This window comes from Numida meleagris, chromosome 13, assembly GCF_002078875.1.
Source record: "Numida meleagris isolate 19003 breed g44 Domestic line chromosome 13, NumMel1.0, whole genome shotgun sequence".
NCBI lineage: Eukaryota > Metazoa > Chordata > Aves > Galliformes > Numididae > Numida > Numida meleagris.
The window spans coordinates 3,214,396-3,235,850 of NC_034421.1; the positions used below are offsets into that span (position 1 = coordinate 3,214,396).

The 21,455-nt window shown below is 40.8% G+C and overlaps 1 protein-coding gene across 10 annotated transcripts in view; it reads right to left on the bottom strand.

Annotated features, from left to right (window-relative positions):
- MAD1L1 (MAD1 mitotic arrest deficient like 1) overlaps positions 1 to 21,455 on the bottom strand; it is a 380,749-nt gene that overhangs the window by 312,751 nt on the left and 46,543 nt on the right. Inside the window, exon 1 of one of the 10 annotated variants that reach the window (XM_021412116.1) lies at positions 5,818 to 5,980. The exons of the other annotated variants lie outside the window; for them this stretch is intronic. The gene's annotated coding sequence lies outside the window, so the exon portion shown is untranslated. Of the gene's footprint in view, positions 1 to 5,817; positions 5,981 to 21,455 lie in introns of those variants that run through there. 10 annotated transcript variants of the gene reach the window in all.

The following is a 21,455-nucleotide window of genomic DNA, read 5'->3' on the forward strand; positions in this document are numbered from 1 at the left end:
TCTCAATCTCATTAACATACCAGGCTTAATTGGCATTTCATCCCTGCATTGTGTCTCCAAAATGAACAAGGTGTAATTATGTTAAAAAGAGCACTTCAATGGTTTTAGTTTAATTCATGTCATTCATCCGCGTCAGAATGAGCGCAGATGTTCCATTGCGGGACACAGCAAGAGATGAGCAGCTTTGAAACCACACTTTTTCGTCGAAAACTTTATGTTAAAAAAGTTATTTAAGTGAAACGTAAAACACAGTATTTTCTTCCTTTGTTTCAGTCGCTATACAACATTAACTTTCAAAAGCGGGTTCTGCTTAATTTGATTTTTCATTTTCAAATGAACAGCTGTGTTTAAGTCTAAAAGCCCTTTGTTTAAGCATACAGAGCTCCAGAAAAGGTTTGAACAAAGCATCTTTCTGTAAACACTTGATTACCAGGAAAGGCCTGGCTTGCAAAGTAATCTAGGGGTGGTTTTGTTCGAGGTTCTCTTCTCACAGAAAAAAAAAATCGCATCACTTCTCAGATGTCAAACAACAAAAGCAACCAACTTTCACTAATTGCATGGGCTTCCTGTATTCAAGGTAAATACAGGAAGATGGAAGAGGGTTTTCCAAATGGCCATTTTTCAAGCAATTTCACCCCCCCCTTCCCAGTTGCAGGCACACACTAATTGGCACAGTATTTTAATGGGCAGCAAAACAAACGTTCTTAAGTTCTGTGGTCAGATGGCTCCTGGACAAATGGAATATTCACATAGAACATGGTATTTCAATCAACATTTAGGTTCACCAAAGCTACCGAAAACAGGGACATGAACTAAGAGCCATTTAATAAAGATCCCCTGCTTAAGTACCAGCATGCAGTAAGAAAAGGCTCAGCAAGGAAGCCAGAGCATCCGTCCCACGTTCTGCAACAGCACTCAGCTTCAACATTCCTTTTGGTAGTGTTTCCTTCCCCACTGAATGGCTTTTGAGAGGAAGCAAACCAGCAAGTGACTTTGACAAAGCGTTCTGGTAATTTTAATGTATCTATTAAGGCACTGCCTATTACATTTTCCCAGCTAGAAAATACTAAAATCTATTGTATAAATTCTGTAATTCTCTAATTACACGGCATTGGATAAATGTGGGAGAATTTGTAGCAGCCGGTAAATGTGTAATTAGGGAATTAGGATGTATTATTCAGAATGCATAATAACGCTAACTGATTCAAAGGTGCATCCAGTCAAAGAAGCAAGCAGAGTGCCTCTATGAACTGCCCCAAGCAGTAGGTGCAACTCACTGCAGGTAACTGGAGGACAGCAACCAAACACTCCCTGAGTAATTCATCTGCAAATTGATTTAGAAAACCACGTAAAAGGTTCTGGTCAGAGCCACGTGCCAAAATATCTTTAATAAAAACACAGATAAAAATAATGCTGGTGTCTTTAACACAGTAATAACCACTTAAGGATTCTTGACCAAGATATGGCACGGGTTATGAGATGACATTGCAAATTCCTCCTGATAGATGCATACAAGCAGAACGCTGCCTTTTTTTGTAATCATCATCTTTGGAAAAGATGAGTTAAGGCTTTGCATCCAAGGGATATATATTCTAAAATTCTAATAAAAAAGTAACATAGCAATACACATAGGGATATGAACTCCATGTTTCTAGTTTTTTCATCATCATTATTTAAAATCAAAGTTAGACAATCATTGTGTGCATCTTTTTTCCCCCCCATAATATCTGCTTGCGATGGTAGATGTCTCCAGGATCATTCTCTTCCTCGACATTCTATGAAATAAGCAGCTGGTAGCAGGAGAACTGAGAACTCAAATTCACCTCTAATTATTTAGCCCTTGATCTCATCTATTACACTGAATACTCTTACTCACATGCTGTTATCTAAAATGCTCTGAAAGAAAGAAGAAATGTGAAAATATGGTGGTTTTACAGCTAATAAAAAAATCTACAGAAAAGTATACATACATTTTTATATATTTAAAAGAAGCTAATTAACCCAGAGAAAGAAAATTATAGGAAATTAAGATCCCCCCCCCCTTTTCACTGCTCATGAAACTATTTGTTAGCTCTTTCAGATATGAGTTGCTAGAAATACCAGTTTAATATTTGACTGACAACTCCAAAAAGGACTTCTAAGGTCACCACAGCCCTAAGCTTAGATGTATTTTGGCATATGCTGAAATCCATATTTCATTACGTGATATTCACCTAGTCCATACAAAAACCAAACGCATGCGTGATCCATTTCTTTGATCTGAGAACTACACGACTTGTGTTAAACATCACTTACACTCCTTCCTCTACTGAAGATATGCAAGAAAACCATAAAAGAAACAGAATTTGATTAAGGAAAAGCTCACTGCAGGTTATCTAGGAAATAAATCAGATTTTATACAAAGCAAAATGTATTCATTGCCAGCAATAAAAGTCTGTATATTTCATGCTACCGTAACTTGGGAGCTAGACCTTATCTCCAGCAATACCATTATGTTTAACATTCCAAACCTATAAATAACATATTACCCTCTATACTTGGAAACAAGTCAAAAATCTGATCTGTGTTTTTACTTCAACATTTCATTTATGACCATATTAGAATATAAACAGTTTTACAACAAACATGTGCTTTGAAAAAAATCATTTGCCATAATTAAATATTTTCACAAAGTTCTCCAGGTTATCCAAGAATATGCGTTTTCCTTCAAAACACAGAAATCCACAACAGCATACGGTATAAAATAAAACCATAAGGTTAAAACCAGACAGAATAAATGCCTGAAAAACACATCACTAAGATATGATTATTGCAAACCTATCTCAGAAAAAGTCTGGAAGTTTATCACAAAGCAAAAAGGATCAGCTGAACTGTTCCTAGATGCCATATCTGGGGCACAAGTGCCAAGTAAGCCATCCGTTTTAATATGAAATGCATTTCCATGAAAAACAAAAGCCATGCAGTTTGGCTGCCAAAGAGTTAACGAGCCTGCAATAAGATGAACTAGGAGACCATACAGGTTGTACCATGCAAGAAGGTGCACAGAGAATTCATAAAAGAACAAACGTAAGAGAAGTTATGCAAATATGGACTTCAAGTAAGAATTTCAAGCTTGCTCCTTGAATCTCTACCTGTTTGTAAGCAACTTTTCCGGGATTCATGGTAAAGGAAATTAAAATGCATCAGGAGTTTTTAGTACACGTTTGAGGAGGGTATAAAAAAATTAAGTTTCTTTCCTGTGAAATCAAACATCCTCAAACAGCGTGATAGATCAATGATGCTAGATAGGGAGCTAAAGAGGCAAGAAGCTTGCTTAAGACAAAGAAAATGGAAATGTAGAGGACTGGTAATGTTACCAAGTGCAGTCAAATAAAAAAAGATACCATCAACAGCTATCTTCAGATAGCACTGAAAGCATACACTATACAGAGACAGGATGAAAGAAAGTCATGTAATGCATTGATAATTTTACTAGGGTTGAAAAAAATGCTTCTTTCCATAGGTACAGTGCTCTGCATGTACATGAGGAAGATAAACTAGAATACCACCTGTGTGAGCAATCAATTTCCCAGCACCACCAGGGGGGAGAGCTGGGTATCGAACAGGTCTAAGAGTAAGGGAAAGTCAGCTGCACTGAAAGCAAACAGAGAACCACATTTGGATACTTTTCAACCACTGCTATTAGAAGCAATCCCGCTCCCACCCCTTACACTGCACAGAAGCTCTGACAAGGATTTCCCGAGAGCTCCAAAATCCTCAGGACATTTGTCTTTCAGTTCAGTGCCAGGTACAGAAGAGGAATATATCATTAAATCATAAAGCAAAATATTTAGCATCAGATATTTTTAGCTGGATCAGCAGAAGGAGACACCAAAGTAAATCACAGATAGCAGAACTAAGAGAAAAATCTATGACTAAACAATTTATGTTAATACTGCCTAGAATAAAAAATTGAAGCATCTGGCAGAGGCTACCCCGTAAGTCAGACCTTGGCTACAGTACTGTGTCTATAACTTTTGAATAATTTAACTGAAGCTTTTATTATAGGCAATCAAATTAAATCAACATAGATGAACTTTTCTACTGCAGAAAAAAGTATCTATAGTAGCTTGGGAAGAATGGATTGTTAAATGTCACGGATTGTGGTGCAGCCATATTGGTCTTTCCCTCATATACAGAACAGGGGATGAAATACAGCATTTAGAAATCTCAAGAAAGCAATTAATAAGATGATACTTAACAATCTGAAATCCTGTCTGGAATCCACAAGATTCCTTGCACTTCCTTCATTTCCACGACACTGTCATGATGAAGCTACACGTTGGCAAACAGCACCCGCCTGGGTTTAACCATACAGCATGAGCTGTAGAACTCCCGATTACAAAAAGGAAGACTACTCCCCCAGAAAATGGCCAGTACAGGTGCAAAAATGTAACACAAAGACATTAAGACTGCATCCCACACGACAATGACTCTGGTTAGGCTTGCCTGCTGGCATCTGTATCAGTCCCTGCTGATAGGAGAAGCGGTCTGGTGCTGTGCTATAAAGCTGTGCTGGGTGTTGGGCTTGCTTTGGTTGGTTTTTGCATGTTGTTTGTTGTGTTTTTTTTTTTTTTAAACCACTCTTTGTGCACTTTGTGAAAAAATAGAATCAAGGAATCATTTCTGAAAATGTCAGGGAGAATTTCATCTAATTTTTCTTTAAAATTTAATGAAACTTCAAAATGTTTCAGTTTTTTTTCCCCCTGTATGGAAATCACACTACATTGTTGGGAAGCATGCTTTCATAGTAGTTCTATTATTAAACCATCATGAAAAATGTATCAAAGACAGTTCAACAACACTAGTATTTATTTTTTCAAAAGTGAAAATAGACAAAAAACAACTCTTCAACAATAAGCAATGCAAAACCACAATCTAACAAAGCATTAACAAAAACAATCCAAATTGACATCTTTTTTTTTTCCAAACACATGTTTCTACAGCATTTCCAAACACTGATGCGCATGATCTCACCACATCAAAACCTGCACACATTCAGCCTGCTGCCTTCCCCAGCCATTTTCCAGGCAACTCCATAGATGCAGAAGGTATCACAAGCAAAGCTCAGGGGGAACTCAGCCTCCACAACCCCCGTCCCTATTCCCCCAGTCCCCTGGGAGAAATGCCACCGTGCCCACGTTGAAGACCGAGAGTGAAAACTTAGCTACTCCTGGATTAGGTCAAGATGTTCTTCGTATACGTGAAGACACTTAGCATCCTTTAACCAAGCTTATCCTGGAGCAAACAGACTTGGAGAACATTCATCAGTTTCGAGGATGTTGTTTACTAAGCAGGAAAACTCAAGATCCACATACTCTTAGCTGATCTACCTTCAGTATAATACCCAAAACACATGCGCTGGTCAGAAAGACCCCTGCCCAGTCCCCTGAGCACACACTGCAATAGAAGTATGAGTCAGCAGCATTATAACTGTATATAAATTACTAACCAATCGTTGAAAAGAGGATGGGTTTGGAAAATTACTAGCTTTGCGTATAAATACAGAGCAGATAGTTTTGTTTGGTGTGCTTGATTTGTGGGAAACCAGCATGCACCCAGGCTTGTGCAAACCTGAAATAAGAAATGTCTGAGTGTGTGATTACTGACCTATAGCACACCAGGTGACAAATCCGCCTTTTGGACAACACCCAGACCAATCCCACATCGTCCCATGCCTGCGAGGAGGCAGCTGGGGCCGACCGAGGCCTCCTGACAGCAACAAGCCGCTCCCGAGGGGCGGCCATCTCCCACACACACCACTACGCCCTCACGTACCGCCAGCAAAACGCAGGCCAGGGAGAAACCACAAGGGTCCAAGAAGGTTGAAAGCACGATGCTGTAGTAACAGTTCCTCCAGCTCACTGCCGGAGTCTCAAACGGTGCTTGGGGAAAAATGACAGGCAGGCTGAGGCTGCTGGCACCAGGCAGCTCCCAGAGACCCATGAGATTCCGCAGCCAAGGTCGTGCATTGTGAAGTACACGTGTAGGGAATTCTGATGCTTGTGAGAAATGTCAGATCCCCGGTGCACGCATCACATCACTGAAAAGAAGCGTGCTGTACATGGGGCATGGGACATCACTGTGTCAGAAGGCTACGGTGCGGGTACAGGACCACAGCAAGACAGCTGAGAGCAGCTCCCAGCATCGGCCTCTGAGGAGCCGCATTTACACAGCTTTTTTTTTTCTCCAGACATATTTCCCACAAATGGTTTATTAATATGGCAAGGAAACTTCTTTACGGAATATACTGACCACAGAAAAGTTCCTGATCTCCATACAACCTCTGGGTTTTAATACTTTCCATGTTATAAACACCACATCTTAAAAATTAAGAAAAAGCCCTTGAAAGTCTTAACGCATTAGGGAAAAAATAGGTTTCAATAACACACCATCAAGTTCCAGCTTTCTTGATCCCGCTAGGAGAACATTTCTCATTCCCTTGAGTTATTTTCTTTTTCCCATTAACATTTCTGTCTCCCTGTCTTTGCCTCTGACAAAGTCTCAGGAAGGATTACTTGGCACAGCGCACACCCAGCTTAGATCTCCTTCTTTGCCATGAGCAATTTATAATCAAGAATAATAATAATACAAACAGCTGGATCTGTATTCCCCTCCACAGATTTCATGCTCATACATTTTCTGTGCAAAGAGGTGAACTCTAACTTTCTTGTGGCTCAGTCAGACTGAGCCCAGTGAGTCAGGTCACACTACCAAATCCCTCCACGAATCAGGAAAAAACTCCACAGCCACAGACTTTACAAAAACTATTTGCATGAATTATTCTTAAAGCAAGTTGTTTCTTGATTGCAAGATGAGAAACGGCACTCAGCCTCTGTTCATAACCCAATTCATACACCAAACCAATTCATTCCATACACTGCCTGAGTTTTGATATTTTCCCTTTCTCCCTATTCCTTATCCCAATTAGCCTTTTCAGTTGTCAGCTTCATGGGCAGCAAACAGAGAACTCCGAATACTAATGCATATCCAAACCAGACAAAGTAGCATGTCTGAAAAAGCAGAGTGTCTGTAGCAAGCATTAGCAGCCATTGCAACCCCAAAGACGACAACATGACCTACACGTCCCTAAACTCTTTGGATAACTTTGAAGTGGTAGCTCGGTGACAGGGAATTAAGGAATTCAAAGCACAATGAAATCTTTGAGAAGAGCAGATAAACAAGTGCACAAACAGTTCTCAGGATGGAGCAAACAACAATGCTATTCTAACTTCGTTTATTTTTTACATCTCAACAATTAAACTACACAACAATCAAAGAAATCTGCGACTTACCCGCTCACTTTCCCCAGTCCATTTACAAGCACTGAAATATTCGTGTTGGGTAAGGGCATATAGAAAAGATCTGTATTTGCAGAAAAACAGGATCTCAGCTCCCAGTCAAAGCCTTTTCTTAGCAAGCTATTAGAGACAGTCCCGAAGCATTTAATTACCACTGAATTCCTGTAGAACTTAGGTCTCTAAATTACTTTGATACTTAAAAAATTTTCCTTATGTTCACAATCTGCTCTAATTCAACTCGAATGTTACTCCAGGCTACAGCTCGATTTTAATTTCTTTCTAGTGAGGAACCTCTATTGACAGCAAAGCCTGAAGGAACAGAACTTGGCCTAAGGTCGTTCACAGCCTCTTTCCTACAGGAAAAGCAATTGCCATACCTACAGCCATTTAACTTCAGGTGTATTGCAACCATGCCCATTGCTCCACAGGGCAATTTCACTCAAAACAGCAGTAGACTGTCACCATGTTACTGCACATGGACTATTTTACTGTACATGAGTTTAGCAGACATGCGTGTCAAGAACTGAAACCAATGGCAAGAGCCAGATATCATTGCTTTCCATCACATAATGCTTGGTAACAAACTCTGTGCTACGTTCGGGCAGCAGCTCTACCAATAGGAGAGCCAGCAGGATCCTCTCAGGACAGCACTTAGAGCCCGTTGTTCAAACAAGTGCCAACAACCTTACGTGTTGGTTTGGAGTAGCTGGTTGGTTGGTTTTTGTTGGTTTGTTTTGGGGAGAGGCTGACAGGACTAAGATCTTCTCACAACTTTCAAGGCTTTCTCCTAACAAACTTCACAACAAACTGGTGCCACTGTTCCAAAGCTCTCCCGCTACACTTCTTACAGTGCGTTTCCTCTTAAAATTAGTCACCACGCAGTTATCCCCACAGCTTATTACACTCCCTCTGCTCTGCAGCCAATAACGCAACTGTAGAGTCAGAATGATGAATACCCCCAGAAAGCATGGAAGATTCCAAGATACACTGCTTAATTTTGTTTGCTCTGTAGCCCGAAGCCACTCTCTCCTCTGACAAGATGCTCGATATTGGCTCAGAAACCTCATGCTGCTGCAGGCCATGGCAGGGCCTCCTCCGCGCCGCACTGACGGGTGGCCAACAGAGATCAGGCCGGGGCTGCAAACAGAGCACATCCCCTTTGTGACAGAACAGAACAGCTGCTTCCCTCCCGCTTGGCACTTCTCAACACATCACTTGGCATCTCCACACCGCTTTGAGAGAAGAGCTCATTAGCAAATCCATTTACTGCTAAGAAATCCTTCTCTTGGAGAACATGACTACAGGTGGGAAGCACCAGGATGGGGTCTAAACTTAACCAAGCGGGTGAGGATGCAGATGGAAATTGTCAATTTTCCAGGTGAAAGAAATCAAATGTTTCCAAATTACCTTGTTTCTACATGAAAATAAATGGGTGAGAAGCTGCATCTACTCACTGGCCTCTACTACAGCCTTTTGGCAGAAGCTGAGTGCTTCGAAGCACAACAGGCTACGTCTAACCCAAGGACCTGCCTACGACGCATTTTAGTCTTATGACTATTCAATCCCATCTTTCTCTATTGAAATACAGAGAGCATAACACAAGCCTAACCTCCTTAGAATGTCCTTTACCAACCCCAGCTGAGGAGCCTTGGGGGAAGCACACATCTTCTGGTTTTCCAAACTATTTTATCCACAATGCCTGAAGCTGGATTGAGTTCATCACTTAAAAAGTTCTTATTTTATATGATAAACTACCGTATCCTTTCCATCAACTAGTGCCAGCACAAAAGATGCATACAGCCATGATAATAGGCACCTGGGTGACACTGCACCTGCAGGCAGTAGGAAGGAGAAGCAGCCCATGGTCTCTTCAGTCACAACAGCCTGCTCTGTACTTGGTCTACAGGTGACTTGAAATTGGAGAAATAACACTGGGCAAGTGCTTTAAATAAGAAAAATACACAGGTGACAAAAGCAGTTTCCAAGTTTGTTGAACACTTTGGAGAGAAGAATCACTTTGGAAGAAGTATACAATGCTGGGGCTTTTTTCTAATCTTTCCAGGTAATCGTCAAACAAAATCCCAGCTCTAAGAGAAAAATGTACTTAATAAGCACTTAAACAAATTAGATGAATTTCCATATGAGGTATCCTAAGTCTCCATAAAGATGAGAAAGACATTCCCAAATGTCACCAACAACAGATTAGAAGTGCAGACTGAATCTGGGACTTTGCCAAAGGTAGCATGATAAAAATAGCTCAATCTGTAACAGCTGTGGGTACACAGACACCAAAAATATCAAAGAACAAGAACAAACAGCAGCCTGCACAGAAGACATCAGCATGAAGAATGGTCAGATCAGACGGGAAAGGCCTGGGAGGGAACCATTCATAATCTGCAGTCAGGAGATGGACAGACGGACTGCAGGGAGTCCTGGCACAGCCTTCATATCTGCTTCATCTCCCACACAGTTACAGTTAGCATCTCCGTCACAGGGATATCGATGAGCTTGCCGTAACACATACATCTTAAATATGACTTCAAGTTCAGAGAATGTTCTTTCTAAAGTTAGATCGGGTAAAGTGAAGTCTGTTAAAGAGCAATTAAGTGTATTACAAACTGGGTTCAGCTGGCTGAGGGGAATCAATAGATCCCCTGGTTCCATGTCCCTGCAAGTAACAAATCGATTATGTGAGCATATCACTCCACTCCCACGCAGGAAGCAAATCTGTTTACAACCCTGGAATAACAAAATAAATGAAACAATGTCAGACAGCACCCTAAGTTTTTCTCAGCACCCAATTTTAACAGCAGAGGACTGAGCAGTCAATTGTAGCAGTTGCGCTCCTTTAAAAGAAGAAATGTGGAGAGTATGATTGTTTTGTGTGGCAATAATATGCTAGCAATGCACAAACAAGAAAATGTCTGATATAAACAAACATTACTCAAAGGCATGAGGACACAGAAGCAGCAATACCGTGCATCTTACCTCTCCGAGGTTTGATTAGAAATACTTCATCACTGCAGAGAGGTTAACCAGCACCTATCTATTCCAAGTGCTGGACAACTATTGAATTGGAGAACTGATCTAATTTATTTAAAGCATAGTGGCAGTCTGTATCTTTGGAAAAAATACTATTTTAAATTGTTAGAGTGAGAACCACATCTACATCCAGTTCCAACTTCTGCACTGCATTGATCTGATCCACACTGGTGTTCAGCAAACTGAGTCCAACTCCTGATGCAGTTGAGCTACTGCAAACATCCAGGGAATACACAAAGGCACTGAGCACATGCCTCCTGTATCGTTATTTACCCAGAAACGGAAATTGAGGCATAATTTTCTACTAGGCTTTTATACCTGGCAAGGAAAGGTACAAACTTAAGAGGGGAGAAGGAGAAATTCCAAATTGTTCATCTGTCATAAACCAGCTTTAGGGTCATTTGGCAAGGAATCGGTTCTGGACTTCTTTAATCCCATAAAAGAGATTAAATAGGGATAAAAATAACCCAAATTAACCACAAAGGATCAGCGAAACCCAGACATCCCTTGGAAGGTGAGCCCCATGCTCCAAAGAAGTGTAACAAACTCAGCTCAAGACGCCAGCATGAGGAAAAGTCTATGACAATGCAAAAGACTCAAAATAACTTCACAGAGAAGGATGACAATTTGAATTTAGCCATTGTTCCTGCTATTATCCATGACACTCTCAACTTAAGAAAAACAGATTTTGGTACAAAAACGTCAATGTTAATTGAACACTTTAATAAGAACTGTATCATTCAGTGATGCAAAATCAAAACCGAATCAGTATTGCTTGGTCAAAGCTGCCAACCCAGATTATTTAGCCCTATTTCAACTCCAACTCAGCTTTCCCACATATGAAATAACTTTTCCAAATTAAGGATTTCAACACTTCCAACAATTAAACAACTCAAAACATACTGCAATCCACTCAGCTAGGCTTACCACTCCTTTCTGGTTTTGTACCAACTTGTTCCATTTTCAATTAAATTACATTCCAAACTAATTAAGATAAGAATCACTTTGTATTCTTGCTAAGCAACAGGAATAAAGAGATCCCTCTCATCTCTGATGGACTCAGGGTAACAAAGACAAACAGTAACTTCGCCACCCCAGAGGTGAAGCTGAATGCTCTCAGATTTATAAAGCAGTACTAAAGATAAGTTGGAATGGAGAAGAGATGCGCACAGGCATGGAAGGTACAGGGCCCTTCCTCCTCTTGTGAGGCCAGCAATTCTCCCAGTGAAAGCAAAAGGTAATTGCTGCTGCAGACAGGAGTCTTGCAAGACATTGATGTACACCCCACTGTTTCAGTAAGCTCTCATACAGAAATCCAGAAACCTCATCTTCATCACCTTTCTCTGGTCCTCAGCATCAAGCACAACCAGCAGCTTTTAGAAGGTTTTAGCAGAAAGGCTGAAGTGCTTGATGACTTTAGTGAAACAGCTTGAGTAAAACACGAACTCATTCCCACTCCCACTTTCCTCCGAAGAAACAAATCAGATGTGAATCTTGAGATAAGGGCAAAGAAAATCCAGCTCACTAATGAGAGCACTGTTTGAATGTCAGTCTTACAGCCCAGCACGCCTACGGCAGTGACTGAATACTATAACATTTTCACATTTAAAAAAATTGTTTCGTAAGTGTGCTTTCCAAAAATAAATATTTGGAAAATCTCTCTTGCTAGATCTAAGAAAGAAAGGCCTGCATCAGTGGACCCCAGCATCTTGAGCAAGTAAAGGAAAGATCTAAGCAAACTGCATTTATCTACTGGTTCCCAAGGATTCTGCTTGCTCTAGGCACCACTGCAAGACATACAACTTATTGTTTTGAGATTGATCTAATTTTAGTGTTTATTGCATTTCACAAACTTCTGTTCTGAGTAGAAGTGATTAATAGATAGAATTCTATGTATCCTCCTCCAAGTTTTCCAACAGAATAATCAGAGTAAACACCGCCATATTTTCATGGTTTTCCACATTAGTGTATTTTCCCCTACGTAAAATAGGGGAAGTTAACTTCAAAAGTAACATTTCAATCTCTTGTACCATTTCAATATCTTCTGTAACATGTAGGTAAACACACTTGGAATTACTGCAGTTGTCCAACTTTTTTTTTTAAAAAAAAACATTACACTTGACATCTAACACAGCCATATATGCAAGGCTACAGAGCCATTTATCATAAGCTTGGCATTATCCAATGCTTATTTTTAAGGAAGGAGACTGATTTTTAAAAGTCAACAGTTAAAACTGCCGTTTATTTTTGGTTGCTGGCACTCTGCTTGGTTCTGATTCCCAGTCACTTCAGCTCCCCCCTCCCTACAACACAGGCAGGCAGGGCCTGATGGCAGCAGCAGTTCTGAGGCTGCTATGCCAGAAAGGGGACCCAGAAGCCCAAACTGCCCTGGGGAAGAGAGAGAAGCACAAGGGCTGCAAAACACCAGGAGGTGAGGATGCCAACAGTAAGGGAATATTGACCAGAAATCAGAAAGAGGTAGGTTTAGGGGACAGAAGCAGTGCAAAAACTGAAATCGAATCTAATTATAGGCATATCCAAAAGATCAAATATGTTTTTCCATTCAATGACTGAATTTTCTCCCTTTCAATCCTGTCCATATATTAATTGTCTTGACATTATGCTTTCTCTTGGGATAGCAAATACCATGATTTCCTATCAAGAACACAACCATGATGCAGTGAAAGAAGCTGAGACATCTTGGTACAGAGCTGCCCTCTGTCCACGTGAAGTTATCGTACACACACGTACAACACCAGATACTGACCAGGACAACTAGTAAAATATTTCCTTTGGATTTGTCATACTTCTAGAACTCTCCCTGTCAAGTAATAAATCACATGCCCTCCCACATCGCCCTTACCAGCCCAACGTTGTCCGTGCTTCCTCTTCTCTCACCTCCCCACTCTCCTCATCCTCTACTACTTATGTGTGGGCAAAGAAAGCACACGCTCTTCTTCTTGCCACGCTCCAACTAAATTGAGCAAGCCAGCTGTCTTTGCATTTTGCTTAAGTGAAAGCAATACACTTGCTTCCCTCCCTTGCTGCTTAGCACATGGGCTCATGGCTTTCCAAGACCTCCCCAGTCTCAAGTCTGACCAAGTTAGCTGAGAAAGGCAGCCACAGCCCAAGGAATAATACAAACTTCGTTCCCATGTGAAGCTAGTCCAAAAAGTAAAAATTTCCTTCCTTTTTAAATAAAGAAGCTAGCCTGACAGCCTAGAAAAAAAAAACCTGCTACAATGCAGTCAGTGCAAAAGCCTCAAGACCTGTGCTAGTGCAGCATTAAAACCAGAGCCTGCTGCCAGACAGAGTGAAAAGAGCAACATTTCCCCTGGGACTCCCAGGCTTGGCATGAAGAAGCCTCAGCAGATGGAGCACACGTACACCTGAGGTGTGATTCTCAGCACAGGGCAGGCTCAGAGAGAGCAAGTGTCATCTCAGGGCAAGAGGAACTAGACCAGTGCTTAAACTTGCAAGTACTACCAAGTATAAGCCTTGCTCTTGTAGGGAATTTTCATGCACAACAGGTAAATTGCTGGAATATGCTGTGGATAATAGAATAAGTTTACTATAAATGATTTTCCTCTTCAATTATAGCAAAATTCAACAGCTACTTTCACCAAGAATGGGTAGGAAGTAAACATTTTGTCGACTGATTGACATTCCTCTGGAATAGACATCACTAATAGCAAACAGAGAGAAGCTGGAATACAGTATTTTCAGAGAAGAGGCTGGGATGTAGCGTTTTTCAACATCTGGAAGTTGTACAGAAGCAGACAAGTACACACTGTTGCTGAGCATCATCAGCTGACAGCCTGCAAGAATACCCATGCTTTACCACAAACCACATGTTGAATCTTTTGTGATAAGAATTAGAACTGTGAAGAAAATGCAATATGAATCCTTGTAATTAGCACTACGTGTATTCTAAACGTATTTAGTAAAGGACCTTCTACTATGGCAGCAATAATTATTATCTGGACAAAGAGCAATTGGGCAAAAAAAAGCAAACAGAAATACCAGATAATAATTGAAGACAAAATGAAATCTGACAGTAAGTTAGGATTTCACAGCGGCATTCCAAACTGCAGTGATATATCAAAATATGTCAGATGAACCCAAAATATATCAATCTTCCTCCAGAAAACATGAAAGACAATTTGCACACCAACAGGAGAAAAGAAACCACACAACGTTCGAAGAGTCGGGATATTCAGTTTGCCATCTTGTGGCTGACTCCTGAAGCTTTGATCTGCAGTTACCCTGATCACAGAGAGCTCGAGAAAAATCTCATTAGCAAATTAACAATGCAGGCCCCGACTTCTTCATTTACATTTGTTTATCATTTTTATTTCTCAATTATTAATTGAATCAGATACATTAATTACTACAAAAGCAATTCATGCAGTTGGGAGAATTGTTGTCCAGGGGGATTTGTGTGCTTATTTCAAAACATTTATTCTCTGGAAGAAGCCTATTTCTCAACTCCTTCACTTTTTCCTTTTTTTAAACACTACTTCCACACGCTGTTTCCCTAGCAGCAATAAGTGTTTCCAGGAGACAAAAGGCAGCCAGGAAAGGTAAGGGACTGCCACTAACACCTTTAGCTCGACCTGTCAGGACCTCATTTCAAAACCAACGTCAGAGCCTGACCAAGATCTCCGTATACGTAACTACAATCCACGTCAGTAGGTTTCCTACCTTCACAACATCCAGGCAGACACTCCTACGCTGTATGTTTCATCACAAACATTTTAACCCCGAAAACCAACATCCAGAGCAGAAAGAAAGAGAATTTCCTTTTTTTTTTTTCTCCCTTTCTCCTGAGAAGGGAAGTATTATCTTCTCCAGTGAACAATCCAGCTTATGTCACCAGGAGTTCATGGCATGGCTCCCATGTTTTAGCCTGCTGTGCACTGAATGACAATTATTCTTTGCTCTAGTTCTACCCAGGCCCAGTGCAAAAACAGAAGAGCTTCATGAGCCCAGCTGGGCAGGGCTCCTTGAGAAACGTATGGAGTGTCCACTTTCAAACATTAAACTATGATGACACAAATATTAACAAGACAAAAATAACAGACCAACTCAAAAAAATACAAATAGCTCTCAAAGAAAAGCTAACTGAAGACTTGTCCAAGTAAACAGGCCTTTCCCTATGCCCTTTTCAGTTTTTTTTCCCTGTATCTACAGCACACAACCATGCATAATCTAACTTGGTCTAAAGCACTCATTTATTTCTGTCCTTCCCACAATTAACTAAACTACTCATTTCTGCATTGTCAAACCACATAAATACCTTTGCCAGCAGCGCAACTCATCTCTTTCATAATTGTAAGAGATACTAAGAGTTCCCTTTCATCTTCCAGCAAACATATATTTAGCTGGTTTCCAAATACCTGCTGTAATTTATTATCCAGGGCTGCTTCTTGCCCACGGCGCTATCTTCTCTATAATTCAGCAACACGCTAAGCAAGGATCCGACGATGCACTGTACAGCAGCACTACATCACTTCTAAGATGTTCAAATTGTTTCCCAATACCAATGAGAGTATTTATTTACCCATTCACGCTACTGCTATATACTAGAATGCTTTTTTGAACCAATAAGCACAAGAACACCTAAAATGTTTTCTTCACCCAAGAATACAGCCAGAATATCTTTCCAGTGGGCTCCATGCTCACTAAACTGAGTAAGTTCTCTAGCATAAACTCCATTTATTAAATAGAATGATGTAGTTCCATTAATCTAGGTCTTGGTGAACTCAATCAGAATTTGTTCTGCCTTCCACTTCCAATCACCTTCAAGCTTAAAATTTCACTTGAAACATTCGTTTTCCCTTTTCATATGGCCAAATCAACAGACCAGGCAGACCTAGTACACTCATTAGAAATGGAGGCTCTCTCCTTTAATAATATTATCAACCAATCAAGCAAAGACTCATAAAGCTGACATTATAAAACACTAACAACATTACAGAAGACAACAACAGCAGGGTTCCAGCAATCTGACAGTACTGAGAGAAATCCAGAGACCAGCATCCCAAAATATGTCACAGGAAACAAGAAAACATTTCTGCCAAAAAATGGTTTATGGCTCTGGGTCGCTGCCTTTCTCCTGTAGGCACACTGAGCGGTTTTGGCTAGCTTTTAGCTCTCTTTGAGCTCACCCTTAATACTCCATTTCTTATCTTACAATCCCTATTGACATAAAATCTCTTTCCACTTTGTACACCGTCTGTCTTCTGCTTCTGCCCTATTAACTCATGTCAATATAGCAAAGGGAGCAAAATAAAGCAGCAAAGTCGATACGCATCCATTACAGTTTTGTGCAACCACCGCAGTGAAGAGGAACAAATAGGTCAAGATGGGAGATGGCTCTGGGAGCTGCCTCAGCCACACTTGGCATCAGACGCGACCACAGCTCCACTTTCCTGTGGCTCACACAACAAAGGAAGTGGCTGCACTGGTCAGAAGTTCATCTCCCTAATTAACACAGAGCATCCTGATTATTCTCAGTAAAGACCACACGCTGAAGCAGAAACCACTTCTCTCCACTGTGCTTTTGAAAATAAAAGTCACTCGCTGAATACAAGTTGTCTCTGTTTTAAGAAAACTACAAACTCTGGTGTGAATTACCAGACAGTGCCACCTTCTTCCCTATGCTTTTTCTGCCCTTCCCACAACTGCACTACAAGTAAATCTCCAAGTATCTCTGAGAATAAAGGGATGCATCATTGCTGAACACTTAACTGGACAGGATGATCTCTTTTCTTCCCCCCGTCCCTGCAACAATAGGAACACTAGAGATCTGCAATTCATAACAAAGAAGAAAGCATTTATCAGACAGAATAGAAGAGATTAAAGCATTTCTACCACTGATTGAATGACCACAGCATCACATTACCTCTGCTCCTGCTGCTACAGAGGAAGTGATTGAGCCCTGGCACAGGGGCTCGCTGCGTGAGGAAGGGGGTAAATCCTCTCCCCAGAATTTTAATCTCCTGCTCCTGGAAGTAGGAAATCATTACCCAGAGCAGCAGAGAAATGAATGCTACCTCTCATCCAATGGTCTCTCTGCTGGTAATTTCTATACGAGACACAGTTTATTTCAAAGAAATTGTATAATGTATTGCAGCTAAGAAAAACAAAAGGGCAAAAAAAGAATGAGAAAAAGAAAGATGAAATTGCAAATACAAATTAAAGACAAAGATGAAAAGAACCTGAGTGAAATCTATGACTGTGGAACAGTAAAATACATGCTGCACGAGACATTATTTTCATGCCTTTTATACACACCTGGGCTTAACTCAAGCCTCATCTCTCCTTTCCAGTTGGGGCCAGGAGAAAAAGGTAAGAACCTGAGTGCTGGACTGATTCCCAGATGAAGAGATTTGTGACTCCTCTCCCATTCCATGAGTTTTCTGCTTTGCAGAGCCCACCTTCGCACACAGAGGCAGTCTAGAAACACAGCTGTGTAAGGTGGGAAATGCACCAAATCCCACAGCTGGCTGGACAGGTCACCAATTAAAATTCAAGACTCACCCAGCACCAGAAAAGGAGGTTCTGACTTTCCTTCATCCTCATGTCTGCAAGAACAAACTCTCAAAATAGGACTATCTTTAAATTATGTAACTATTTGAAGACAGGTCTATCCAGACACATAAGCCTACCATCCTCTATTTCAAAAGTATCTCTAGCATAAGAGTAGAAACCTTAACAACACTTGTATGCATAAGAATGTCTGACGTACCGCAAGAGAAGTTTCATGTTTTTCTACATAACAGTGTTGTATTTAAAGAGAAGCAGCTACATAATACAAGTTGGCTGTTATCAAAGGTCTTACAAAATTTGGTGGTTTTTTTGTTTTTTTTTTGTTTTTTTTTGTTTTTTTTTGTTTTTTTTTTTTTAAGATTACCAGATCCTGGATGTGGATTTCCATAAACCAAATTGCATAGTAAGTTACTAGCTTTCATATCTATAAAGAACAACCTTAATAAAATGGCACATTCTGAGCTGGTTCCCAGAATGATTAAATGGATGCAATAATACAATTACTAGAATAAGTGTATTTAATGCAGCTGTGCCCATGCTATATGACCATTAAACCATTTGCACAAACATAAAACAAGCTTTTATTTAATCAGGAAGATTACCAGCAGCCTGTAAAGCCATTACATTTCACACTGAGGCCTTATGTCTGCAGACAGTATTCTGACACATGAACTGTGCCTTTGCAGACACCAAGCTGTAAGCAGTCTCGTGCACGATGTTCTAGCACAACAGTAAAAGCTCTAATTGCCTAGTCATGAACAACTTTCAAAATAATGAAGCGTCAGTTTTAAAACACGTGTTAACCAGCTGCTACTAAAGGCATTGGTTTAATAATTCTGATGGATTAATTTCTGTTGTTCTGTTTTCCTTTTTTAGAGAAGCAGCAGCAAACCAAATAGTGCCCGTTCTAATATGGAGAGGACTCCAAGAAGGCTTGGTCTGCCTTCAGCTCCTCTGTGGTTCTGTCTCTGTGCTGAATGCACAGCCTGGTACAAAGTTGCTGCTAAGAGATGAAAGTTTGTGACATAGATTAGCTGGAAGCTGACACTCACAGAAATCATCGTAAATATTTTACAGAAACATTTAATATCCGCTAGGCTGCGATGAAATCAGGGAATTAAACTAACAGACAACACCACAAGCACCAGTTCTTCAACCGATCTAATGTCAAGAGGTATTAAATGAAGTTCTGACCCACGTGGAGATCACAGAGACCAAGCTTTCCCCTCTCTGAAGGAAGTTTCAAAGCCATATATTCAACAGTTAAGAAGTGTCAAATACATCCATGAGACCATACACCAATAACTCTCTCTTCTCAAGCTATTTTAGTTTTAAAACGCAGGAGAGGTAACCGACTTCCTAAAGCAGAGGGATGAAATCATTAGTAGTATGGATAGTATATCTCAAAGCAGAAAAACTAACTGCAATTAATAGAAAGAGTAGAATTGCTTATAACTCCAACCTCTGTAACCCAGTCCCAGGTTGGGCAGAGTCCCTGATGCTCGCATGCCCCTCCCCTAAGAATGGCCTTGGTTTCAGACACGAGGCAGGAAGGCATGGACAAGATTCCAGGGGTTTTCATCATTTGGCTCCACTTGGAAAAGAAACAAAATCCTCATCGATGGCTTAGAGCTTGCAGGAATAGCACCGGCACGTGCCTATGTCTCTCACAGCTCAGAATTTATGGTGTCAGGTCCTTTCCATGCTCGTGGTCTAGAATGAGCAGTCAGTTCCAAAGGGTCTCAGCTATAACATAATATGCACATATGTAACCACACCACATTGCCACATACACTAGAATTCACTGAATCTTTTTACAAAAAGGAAGAAACCACCTCTTCTCTCTTCAGATTTGAGCTGATGTCTCAAAGCACAAACCAGCTACTCAGATGAAAGGAGAAGGAGGAATTTTTTTTAACAAGGCAATTCATTCTCAGCTGTGACAGGTTTTTTATTTCTGAACTGTCTTCACTAAGCAGATGATCCTGGAGTTTCAGTTTAAGCCTTTCAGTGACTCCCAAGCATCTTCCCTGCACTAAAAACACCACTGCAGAGGACACTACCTCTCGTTTCCTCGGTTTTATGACCTACTACATTAAAACCAGTTTAAACGTAATAAAGCCTGCAACGTTTACAGCTGAAAAAAATAGGAGAACAATAAAATCAGCCAAGCATAAAAATACGGGAGTCTTATTCTCCGCTCACTTTCCAGGGACAATATATACAGAACAGCAAGGACCGCAAAATGAAAAGGAATTTAAATCCATTTAAAATTCAGACAACCTCTCCTCCTACCAACTAGGGACTCGAGGGACGTTAGCACACAGAGATTCACTCTTCTGCGCTGTTTCCTCACGTTTTCACCCTCACTTCCTAACATTTGTTTATAAAAGTAGCAATCTGAAATATTGATGATTTACTCATCTCTCATACAAGGCTTTGCTCAGCTGGGGCTGGTTTTGCTGTAGTGACGTGCTTTCTCTCTTCCCTTCGCACTCCACCCCTTTTCTGCAGAAGATGGAGTTAGAAGATGATTTTCAGACTGCCCTGTATTTCATCCTCCCTTACCTACTCTCTCATTCACGTTATCTGCCATCACAGCACGTGAGGCAAAACAGTAAATTCACGCTGATGTAAAACCTAGGTTGTTGTGACAGATTCTTGTCAAGGTGCAAAACCGAAACTATTCTGACTGTTCCTATCCTCTGCCAATCCCACAGGCACAAAGTGTGCAGAAACCTATGGTAGGGCATCACACACAGTCATCTGTTCCACAGCCATAAAACACTGCTGGGTTCTTCTGCCACTTTGGAGGACTCCCACAGTTTTCTTAATGGGATGCTGTTTCATCAATGGGACATGGAGCTGATGGAAACAAAAAAATGCATCTGCTTCATTAACATGAAGCGAATGACAACATTTGAAGAGTCTCTTTGGGGGTACAAATGCAAAAATGTTTTAGGAGCTGCCAATGATAGCAATAACATTTTCAGGAAAGCCCTGCACAACCAGCAACACAGACAGGTTTTAATAAGTTCTAGCAGAAGCCTTGTTCATTATCACCTCCACAAGCCAGGTCAGATCGCTCAGTGCCACACAAGATTTGTGCTTCAGCTGCTTCCAAAGGTACGCTGAGTTTTGAACACCTCTACAGCCCAGTCTTAACACTGGCCTCTCAGCTCCAATCCCATCCTGGTCCTGTTTCACTTACACAGGTGCAATGCTTCAATGAAGCACCACATCAGACACCTTAAGCAGCAACCCATACCCTTGCACACTCTGAAGCCTGATAAACTGCTATCTGTGCTGTTTCTGAGAGGACCTATTCTGGGCCAGGTATAAATATGCAGCCACTCAAGCATCAGCCTCCTCCTAAAAAAAAAAGAAATGGTTTTGGAAGTCCTGTTTTGTCTGCCCTGCCCTACTCCTATTGCTCTCTCAAGTCTCCTGCACCCCACCTGACCTGCATGTAAGCCTCTCCTGACACAGCCAGGAGTACATGGTTCCATAAATCCCTGA